The following is an 11258-nucleotide window of genomic DNA, read 5'->3' on the forward strand; positions in this document are numbered from 1 at the left end:
CCTGCCCCGCAAATCATGCAAGTGCACCCATCCTAAACACAGAATGCTCCAAGCGACGACTCAACACACCTGGGCAAGGCAACGGGGGCGCATGATCGGACCATGAAATCTTAGCAGCAGGGGACGAGGCCCAGACCCCCTCTGAACTGCAACTGAGCAGAGACCTCTCGCTCTGACGCAAACATTGTTCGAAGGCACTGATCCTAATCTAGATGGCATCCGAGTCTCTTCTTTGCCTCGCGGGGAATCCACACTTTCGATCACGGGCATTCGATGTGACCCTCAACCTCGACGGCGCTGGACCCGTAGCTTGGCCATCCAGCACATCACTGCAGGGCCGAGTGTCCACACGATGCTGAGATTTCGGGGGTAGGGAGGAGGCCAGCTCCATCCCCTACATGATTCAAGGTCTCAAACCGACAATGATCCTACCGCAGGTTCACCTATGGTAACCTTGTTATGACTTCTCCTTCCTCTAAATGATAAGGTTCAGTGAACTTCTCGCGACGTCGCCGATAGGAACCACCATCATCGCCATGATCCGAACACTTCACTGGATCGTTCAATTGGTAGGAGCGACGGGCAGTGTGTACAAAGGGCAGGGACGTAGTCAACGTGAGCTGATGACTCGCGCTTACTAGGAATTCCTCGTTGAAGATCAATAATTGCAATGGTCTATCCCCATCACGATGCAATTTGGCAAGATTTCCCAAACCTTTTGGGCCAGGGAGAGAAACTCATTGGTTGCATCAGTGTAGCACACGTGCGGCCCAGAACATCTAAGGGCATCATAGACCTGTTATTGCCTCAAACTTCCATGGCCTAGGAGGCCATAGTCCCTCTAAGAAGCTGGCCGCGAAGGGGAACCTCCGCGTAGCTAGTTAGCAGGCTGAGGTCTTATTTGTTAATGGAATTAACCAAAAAAATTGCTCCACCAACTAAGAACGGCCATGCACCACCACCCATAGAATCAAGAAAGAGCTCTCAATTTGTCAATCCTTACTATGTCTGGACCTGGTAAGTTTCCCCATGTTGAGTCAAATTAAGCCGTAGGCTCCACTCCTGGTGGTGCCCTTCTGTCAATTCCTTTAAGTTTCAGCCTTGCAACCATACTCCCCCCAGAACCCAAACACTCTGATTTCTCAGAAGGTGCTAGCGGAGTCCTTAGAGCAACATCTGCCGATCCCTGGTCGGCATCGTTTATGGTTGAGACTAGGATGGTATCTGATCATCTTCGAGCCCCCAAATTTTGTTCTTGATTAATGAAAACATCCTTGGAAAATGCTTTCATAGTGGTTCATCTTCTATAAATCCAAGAATTTCACCTCTGACAATGAAATACGAATGCCCCTGACAGTCCCTATTAATCATTACTCCAGTCTCGAAGGCCAACAGAACAGGACCAGACTCCTATCGCGTTATTCCATGCTAATGTATTCAGAGCGTAGGCTTTCTTTGAGCACTCTAATTTTTTCAAAGTAACGGCACCGGAACCGTGACCCAGCCAATTAAGGCTAGGAACATGCCACCGATAGAAGGGACGTGAGGGCCAGTGCACACCCAAAAGGCAGACTGACCGTGATGACCCAAGGTCTAACTACGAGCTTTTTAACTGCAACAACTTAAATATACGCTATTGGAGCTGGAATTACCACAGCTGCTGGCACTAGACTTGCCCTCCAATGAATCCTTGTTAAGGGATTTAGATTGTACTCATTCTAATTACCAGACTCGATGAGCCCAGTATTGTTATTTATTGTCACTACCTCCCCGTGTCAGGATTGGGTAATTTGCGCGCCTGCTACCTTCCTTGGATGTGGTAGCCGTTTCTCAGGCTCCCTCTCCGGAATTGAACCCTAATTCTCTGTCACCCATCACCACCATGGTAGGCCTCTATCCTACCATCAAAAGTTGATAGGGCAAAAATTTGAATGAAGCGTCATCAGCACAAAGGCCGTGCGATCCGTCGAGTTATCATGAATCACCGAAATAGCGGGCGAGCCCACACCAGCCTTTTATCTAATAAATGCATCCCTTCCAAGAGTCGAGATTTGGTGCACGTATTAGCTCTAGAATTACTATGGTTATCCGAGTAGCAAAGTACCATCAAAGAAACTATAACTGATTTAATGAGCCATCCGCAGTTTCACAGTCTAAAATAGTTCATACTTAGAAATGCATGGCTTAATCTTTGAGACAAGCATATGACTACTGGTAGGATCGACCAGGTAGCTTCTAACAATGAGGGGGACCCCCAAGGCCTGCTACAGCCAAGGGATGCCCACCATGATGGGAAACTGAAATTTGCATTCGCTCCATCATGCATCCAAACATAATCCGTCGCACAAGAAACAAGAATGACATTCACAGCACATGCAGGACTCGTAACACTCAAAGATTTCACACAAGAGGAAGGTGTCCCATCGTCGATTGGAGGGGGCCAAATAGGGAGCCTTAGTTCATAGGCACCTGGGAAGAACATCCCGTATGGAACCCTTTACCCTCGAACTCGCTGTCACCACTACTCGAAAAGAAGCCTCGAGTCTGTACGAGATGCATCGCGCATGTAGCCACCTCAATTGTAAGGCCACTTAGAGACATTAATTTCCTAGGAATATGCCTCCTACACGCCTGTTGAGGTGCACCTACATAGAAAAAATCCTTCTCGATCGCAACAAACATTTTCCCACGATGAAGAGCTGGTTTTCAAAGTGCCAACGGAGATCGCCGTGCTGAAGGGTGAAGGGTCGTGCAAGTCGAAAACATTTCTGGTTATGCGATTGGCGGGGGCATCACTGTGCATGCGACCACCTCAATTATAAGGCCGCTCAAGGGCATCGTGTATAACACCCCCTCCGCACATTTATAGGTGACACATGACATGTGATCTGCCAGCACAAGTACAAAAAAGTTCCTACAGGTGAACACTCACACTAGCGTTGTTGGACAAGCTTCAATCTCATGCACATGCACATACCGAAGAATTGCACCGTGAGGGAACCCACCCGCGAGCACCCACATCTCGGCAAAAAGCATTCGTCCAATTTCTTCCCCTAGATAGACACATTGGGCCTGCACTTGTCAGAGCATTGCAAAGACGAGCACTCTGGTTTACAGGAGCCTGAGAAGAACATCTTGTATGAAACCCGTTCCCACAAAATGCTCGAATCACAAATGCTCACAGCAGAGTCGTAATGCAAAGATGTACACCACGCACGTGACCGAGTAAGGACACTTAGAGACATCCACATCCAAACAAAAATTATCAGTAATACTCTACGCTTCTACTGGCCTGAACCACAAAGGCTGTCACGACAGTGCCATGCACTTCTGTAGGATGAGACAGTGAAGAGGTGAGCACGCACCGAGAACGCACTAGCAAATAAATTATGTGGCAACCAAACCTTTCGCCGGCCCCCCTCTCAATCCCAAGGCTCTACCAATCAGCAAAAACTTAGGGTGGAGAGTGGACCCTTGATTAAATTAGGGATGTCAAGCAATGCACCCATGCAACCATCTCTTTCCTTCTTGCCGTCTGGGCAGGATAAAAATGCAATGATAGAACATGCAATTGAGACGGAGCCCTTGGCTAAAAGATACAACTCCATGCACACTTAGCAACAAGTGCATCTTAGAATCGAACACCAAATGTGCAGTGTGTTGCAAGCTGTGCAGACACCTACATATAGGGTATATCCAACAAAACAAAGCAATAAGTACTTCCCACCAGGTCTGCCATTGCGATTACTAAATGGGATATACTCACCGCCACAGATTAATGACCATCATTACCGTCTTGGAATAGATACAAGCACATGGAGCTTCATCCAATCAACTGGATGAATTTCACCTTGAAGGAGCCCAATCCAAAATTTCCGGAGGTCACCTCTTGGAACTCTCAAGAATAAGGCCCATCTTACATGCAAACTCTACTACTGCGCAAACATAGGTTGCACTTAAAGAGAAATTGCCAGGCCGTCACAATGGCCCGAGGCCAATGCTCCGACTAAGTCAATTTTCTCTTGCAATCACCATGCCGCCATTCATAGAGAGATCTCCCCATTCACTTGTGATGCGATGCACAATCCAAGTGCTAGATGCAAGCTTGCCCTTGAAAGGGCCACTTTCCAAGGCATCCCCCGATGACACATTGGAATGACAACCGCTGTCGAACCATTCCCAATGTTGTGCCGGTCGAGTTGGCACAGAGGCGACCTTGGGGAGCTCCCGCATAGCAATCGAGATGTGCTTTCATACCCATCTCTCACAAAGACCAATGTTAGCTATGACCAAATTTGGAATCCAAGGCCTCGCATCCATCAATATCGTCGGGGCACTAGGTCTATATACAAAGGCCACGAAGAGGTTCTGAGAAGAGAAGCCCCCCCTACTCGCTCGCACAAACATCCCAAATTCTAGACACAAGCTCCTACCCTTAGCATCGCTCTCCAGATCACCATAATGACACATTGGAATGACAACCACTGTCGAACAACTCCCGAAATTGTGGCGATGGAGTGAGAGAGAAGAGCAGCTTTGGGGAGAGGCGCATAGCAAACAGGCTGCTCCTTCATTCCACTCTTATATACAGATCCGATGTCGCTGATTTTGTTTGGAATCCAGGGTGCATTCGTCCTTGCCCACATGAGGAATGGATCTTGTGATCGAATGGCCACGGGGAGCTTCTGATAACAAAGGCTCCCTTGTCACTCATGATGCGCAGCCCAACTGCTAGACGACGGCTCACCCTTCAGATCGCTGCCCAGGTAACCACCAAAATGGCACCATTGGAATGACAACCACTGCCGAACCATTTACCAAATTTTGCGCCAAAGAAGTTGTTGCAAAGAGAATGACTCTGGGGAGAGAGCACTTGCATAGCAAAATTGGGATGGCTTCACAGCCCTTCCAATAGAAACGATGCTGGTGCCAATATTCGAAATTCAAAAAATGTGTCTTTCTCGAACACCAGCACTGATTCTATTGGGGAGGGTCATCGAGAGATTTTGTTATCAAAGCCTCCCATTGTAGCCGCGATAGGCATGCAAAAAAATTTTCTAGAGCGCCAAGCACCCACCTCATGCCTAGAGACAAGGGCTCGCCATTAGATCAACTTCAAAATCACAGAACAGACGCGTTGTAGAATGGCAACCGCTGCCAAGTCTCTTCCGTAATTGCATCGGTCGAGTGATTGAAGAAGGTGATCTAAGAGAGGGTCCAAGCATAGGCATTCATTGGGGGATTCGCGTCAATGGCATAAATTTATGCAATACCCGAGCAACACTGGACGGAGGTGCTAGATGAGGGCTCCCATTTTAGATCGAGTTTTAAAATCACCAAGAAGACGCGGTGAGGGCTGGCAACCGCTGCTAAACCCTTTTCTAAAATTGAGCCAGCTGAGTGACAAGAAAACATGATCTAAAGGAGAGTCAAGGAATAGAACCCTCAAGGGTGGGCTTCATTCCCCTCTAATTGATTCAACGTCGGCGTCCACCATTTGAAAATCCAACATATCCATCCGCCCTAACAGCAGCGTTGAATCAATGAGGGGGGCATAGGAGAGGCTCGCGGAAACCACCTCTCCCATTGTAGCCACGATAGGCATGCAAAAAATCTTGCTAGAGCGCCAAAGCACCCACCCTCATGGCTATAGACAAGGGCTCGCGATTAGATCAAGTTCAAAATCGCAGAACAGACGCAGTGTAGAATGGCAATCGCTGCCAAGTCTCTTCCATAATTGTGTCGGTCGAGTGATCGAAGAAGGTGATCTAAGAGAGGGTCCACGCATAGGCATTCGTTGGGGGATTCACGCCGATCACATAAATTTATGCAACACCCGAGCAACACCGGACGGACGTGCTAGACGAGGGCTCCCATTTTAGAAAAAGTTTTAAAATCACCAAGTAGACGCGATCAGGGCTGGCAACCACTGCCAAACCTTTTTCCAAAATTGTGCCAGCTGAGTGACAAGAAAACATGATCTAAAGGAGAGTCCAAGTATAGCACCCACGAGGGTGGGCTTCATGCACTTCTAATTGATTCAACGTCGGCGTCCACCGTTTCAAAATCTGACATATCCATCCGCCCTGACAGTGGCATTGAATCAATGAGGGGGGCACGAGAGAGGCTCGCGGCAACCACCTCTCCCATTGTAGCCGTGATAGGCACGCAAAAAATTTTGCTAGAGCACCAAGCACCCACCTCATGGCTATAGACAAGGGCTCGCCATTAGATCAACTTCAAAATCGCTGAACAGACGCGATGTAGAATGGTAACCGCTGCCAAGTCTCTTCCGTAATTGCATCGGCTGAGTGACCGAAGAAGGTGATCTAAGAGAGGGTCCAAGCATAGGCATTCATTGGGGGATTTGCGCCGATGGCATAAATTTATGCAATACCCGAGCAACACCAGACGGAGGTGCTAGATGAGGGCTCCCATTTTAGATCAAGTTTTAAAATCACCAAATAGATGCGGTGAGGGCTGGCAACCGCTGCCAAACCGTTTTCCGAAATTGCGCCAGCTGAGTGACAAGAAAACATGATCTAAAGGAGAGTCCAGGTATAGCACCCACGAGGGTGGGCTTCATGCCCCTCTAATTGATTCAACATCAGCGTCCACCGTTTCAAAATCTGACATATCCATTCGCCCTGACAGTAGCGTTGAATCAATGAGGGGGGCACAAGAGAGGCTCACGACAACCACCTCTCCCATTGTAGTCGTGATAGGGCATGCAAAAAATTTTGCTACAGTGCCAAGCACCCACCTCATGGCTAGAGACAAGGGCTCGCCATTAGATCAACTTCGAAATCTCAGAACAGACGCGGTGTAGAATGGCAACCGTTGCCAAGTCTCTTCCATAATTGCGTCGTTCAAGTGATCGAAGAAGGTGATCTAAGAGAGGGTCCAAGCATTAGGCATTCTTTGGGGGATTCGCACCGATGGCATAAATTTATGCAATACCTGAGCAACACCGAACGGAGGTGCTAGACGAGGGCTCTCATTTTAGATCGAGCTTTAAAATCACCAAGTAGACGCGGTGAGGGCTGGCAACCGTTGCCAAACCTTTTTTCAAAATTGTGCCAGCTGAGTGACAATAAAACATGATCTAAAGGAGAGTCTAGGAATAGCACCCTCGAGGGCAGGCTTCATGCCCCTCTAATTGATTCAACGTCGGCATCCACCGTTTCAAAATCTGACATATCCATCCACCCTGACAGCGGTGTTGAATCAATGAGGGGGGCACAGGAGAGGCTTGTGGCAACCACCTCTCCCATTGTAGCCATAATAGGCACGCAAAAAATTTTGCTAGAGTGCCAAGCACCCACCTCATGGCTATAGACAAGGGCTCGCCATTAGGATCAACGTCAAAATCGTAGAACAGACGCGGTGTAGAATGGCAACCGCTGCCAAGTCTCCTCCGTAATTGCGTCGGTCGAGTGATCAAAGAAGGTGATCTAAGAGAGGGTCCAAGTGTATGCCTTCATTGGGGGATTCGCACCGATGGCATAAATTTATGCAATACCCGAGCAACACCAGACAGAGGTGCTAGACGAGGGCTCCCATTTTAGATCAAGTTTTAAAATCACCAAGTAGACACGGTGAGGGCTGGCAACCACTGCCAAAACTTTTTCCGAAATTGCGCCAGCTGAGTGACAAGAAAACATGATCTAAAGGAGAGTCCAAGAATAGCACCCTCGAGGGTAGGCTTCATGCCCCTCTAATTGATTCAATGTCGGCGTCCACCATTTCAAATTCCAACATATCCATCCGCCCTAACAGCGGCGTTGAATCAATGAGAGGGGCACGGGAGAGGCTCGCAGCAACCACCTCTCCCATTATAGCCATGATAGGCACGCAAAAAATTTTTCTAGAGCACCAAGCACCCACCTCATGGCTAGAGACAAGGGCTCACCATTAGATCAACTTCGAAATCGCAGAACAGACGCGGTGTAGAATGGCAACCGCTGCCAAGTCTCTTCCGTAGTTGTGTCGGTCGAGTGATCGAAGAAGGTGATCTAAGAGAGGGTCCAAGCATAGGCATTCATTGGGGGATTCACACCGATGGAATAAATTTATGAAATACCCAAGCAACACTGGACGAAGGTGCTAGACGAGAGCTCCCATTTTAGATCGAGTTTTAAAATCACCGAGTAGACGCGGTGAGGGCTGGCAACCGCTGCCAAACCTTTTTACAAAATTGCACCAGCTGAGTGACAAGAAAACATGATCTAAAGGAGAGTTGAGGAATAGCACATCGAGGGTGGGCTTCATGCCCCTCTAATTGATTCAACGTCGGCATCCATTGTTTCAAAATCTAACATATCCATCCTCCTTGACACCGGCGTTGAATCAATGAGAGGGGCACGGGAGAGGCTTGGGGCAACCACCTCTGCTATATAAGCTATTAGTGTGAGGCTCTCTCTCCATTAGAAATTTGCGAACACACCAACAACTGCCTTAAAAATCCAAATCCTTGAAAATTCTGACCAAACAGCCATTCATGACCCAATTTTTTATGAGGTTGGCAGAGGAGCAAAAGATTGTCATGGAGCCAATTTTTTGTGAGTTCATGGAGCCAAGGGACTGAAATGGTCATTGAGCTCATCCGATCAACTGGATGAATTTCACCTTGAAGGGGGCCTAATCCAAAAGTTCCGGAGGTCATCTCCTGGAACTCTCGCGAACAAGGCCCATCTTACATGCAAACTCTGCTACTGCGCAAACATAGGTTGCAATTAAAGAGAAATATCAAGGCTGTCACAATGGCCCGAGGCCAATGCTCCGTCTAAGTCAATTTTCTCTTGCAATCACCATGCCGCCATTCACAGAGAAATCTCCCCATTCACTTGTGACGCGACGCACAATCCAAGTGCTAGATACGAGCTTGCCCTTAAAAGAAAGACCACATTCCAAGACATCCCCTGATGACACATTGGAATGACAACCGCTGTCGAACCATTCCCAATGTTGTGCCGATCGAGTTGGCACAGAGGTGACCTTAGGGAGCTCCCACATAGCAATTGGGATGTGCTTTCATGCCCATATCTCACAAAAACCAATGTTAGCTGTGAACAAATTTGGAATCCAAGGGCTCACATCCATCAATATCGTCGCCACTGGGTCCATATACAAAGGCCACAGAGAGGTTCTAATAAGAGAAGCTCCCCTACTCGCTCGCACAAACATCCCAAATTCTAGACACAAGCTCCCACCCTTAGAGCATCGCTCTCCAGATCACCGCAATGATACATTGGAATGACAACCACTGCCGAACAACTCCCAAAATTGTGGCAATGGAGTGAGAAAGAAGAGCAACTTTGGGGAGCCGCGCATAGCAAACGGGCTGCTTCTGCTTCATTTCGCTCTTATATAGATCCGACATCATTGATTTTGTTTGGAATCCGAGGCTGCATTTTTCCTTGCTCACACAAGCAATGGCTCTTCTAATCGAATGGCCACGAGGAGCTTCTGATAAAATAGGCTCCCTTGTCACTCGTGATGCGCAGCCCAACTGCTAGACAATGGCTCGCCCTTTAGATCGTTGCCCAGGCAACCACCAAAATGGCACCATTGGAATGACAACCACTACCGAACCATTCTGAAAATTTTGTGCCAAAGAAGTTGTTGCGTAGGGAACGACTCTGGGGAGAGAGCCCTCACATAGCAAAATCGGGATGGCTTCACGACCCTCCCAATACAAAATGATACTGGTGCCAGTATTCCAAATCCGAATAACGTGTCTTTCATGAACACCAGCACTAATTCTATTGGGGGAGGGTCGCCAAGAGCTTTTGTTATCAAAGCTCCCATTATAGCCGCGATAGGCACACAAAATTGCTAGAGCCCCAAGCACCCGACCACATGACTAGACAAGGGCTCGCAATTAGGTCAACTTTGAAATCGCTGAACAAACGCGCTGTGGAATGGCAACCACTGCCAAGCCTCTTCCATAATTGCGTCGGTTGAGTGATCGAAGAAGGTGATCTAAGAGAGAGGCCAAGGCTAGGGATTCGTTGGGGGATTCGTGCCGATAGAAAAAATTTATGCAATACTCGAGCAACACCGGATGGAGGTGCTAGACGAGGGCTCCCATTTTAGATCAGGTTTTAAAATCACCAGGTAGACACGGTGAGGGCTAGCAACCGCTGCCAAACCTTTTTCCAAAATTGTGCCAACTGAGTGACAACAAAACAAGATCTAAAGGAGAGTCCAGGAATAGCACCTCAAGGGTGGGCCTCATGCCCCTCTAATTGATTCAACGTCGGCATCCACCATTTCAAAATACGACATATCCATCCACCCTGACACCGGCGTTGAATCAATGAGGGGGGCACGAGAGAGGCTCGTGGCAACCACCTCTCCCATTGTTGCCATGATAGGCACGCAAAAAATTGCTAGAGCCCTAAGCACCCACATCATGGCTAGACAAGGGCTCGCCATTAGATCAACTTCAAAATCGTGGAACAGACGCGCTGTAGAATGGCAACCGCTGCCAAGTCTCTTTTGTAATTGCGTCGATCGAGTGATCGAAGAAGGTGATCTAAGAGAGGGTCCAAGGGTAGGGCATTCATTGGGGGATTCACGCCGATAGCAAAAATTAATGCAATACTCGAGCAACACCGGCCGGAGGTGCTAGACGAGGGCTCCCATTTTAGATCAAGTCTTAAAATCACCAAGTAGATGCGGTGAGGGCTGGCAACCGCTACCAAACCTTTTTTCGAAATTGTGCCAGCTGAGTGACAAGAAAACATGATCTAAAGGAGAGTCCAGGAATAGCACCCTCGAGGGTGGGCTTCATGCCCGTCTAATTGATTCAACGTCGGCGTCCACCATTTAAAAATATGACATATCCATCTGCCCTGACAGCGGCATTGAATCAATGAGGGGGGCACGGGAGAGGCTCACGATAACCACCTCTCCCATTGTAGCCGCGATAGGCACGCAAAATTTTTTTTGCTAGAGCACCAAGCACCCACCTCATGGCTATAGACAATGGCTCGCCATTAGATCAACTTCGCAATTGCAGAACAGATGCGGTGTAGAATGGAAACCGCTGCCAAGTCTCTTCCGTAATTGCGTAGGACTAGTGATCGAAGAAGGTGATCTAAGAGAGGGTCCAAGCATATGCATTCATTGGGGGATTTGCGCCGATGGAAAAAATTTATGCAATACCCGAGCAACACTGGACGGAGGTGCTAGACGAGGGCTCCCATTTTAGATGAAGTCTTAAAATCACCAAGTAGACGCAGTGAGGGCTG

General features: G+C 48.2%; 1 non-coding gene across 1 annotated transcript; it reads right to left on the reverse strand.

The window, feature by feature from the left end:
* Window positions 1-420: 420 nt before the first annotated feature.
* On the reverse strand, window positions 421-2231 carry LOC149573654 (18S ribosomal RNA). Its single transcript, XR_016360659.1, has one exon. It is a non-coding gene; the product is annotated as an 18S ribosomal RNA (ribosomal RNA).
* Window positions 2232-11258: the final 9027 nt, after the last annotated feature.

The sequence above is a fragment of the Cupressus sempervirens genome, chromosome 2, assembly GCF_028749045.1.
Source record: "Cupressus sempervirens isolate cs-2001-9-10 chromosome 2, ASM2874904v1, whole genome shotgun sequence".
Taxonomy (NCBI): Eukaryota; Viridiplantae; Streptophyta; class Pinopsida; order Cupressales; family Cupressaceae; genus Cupressus; species Cupressus sempervirens.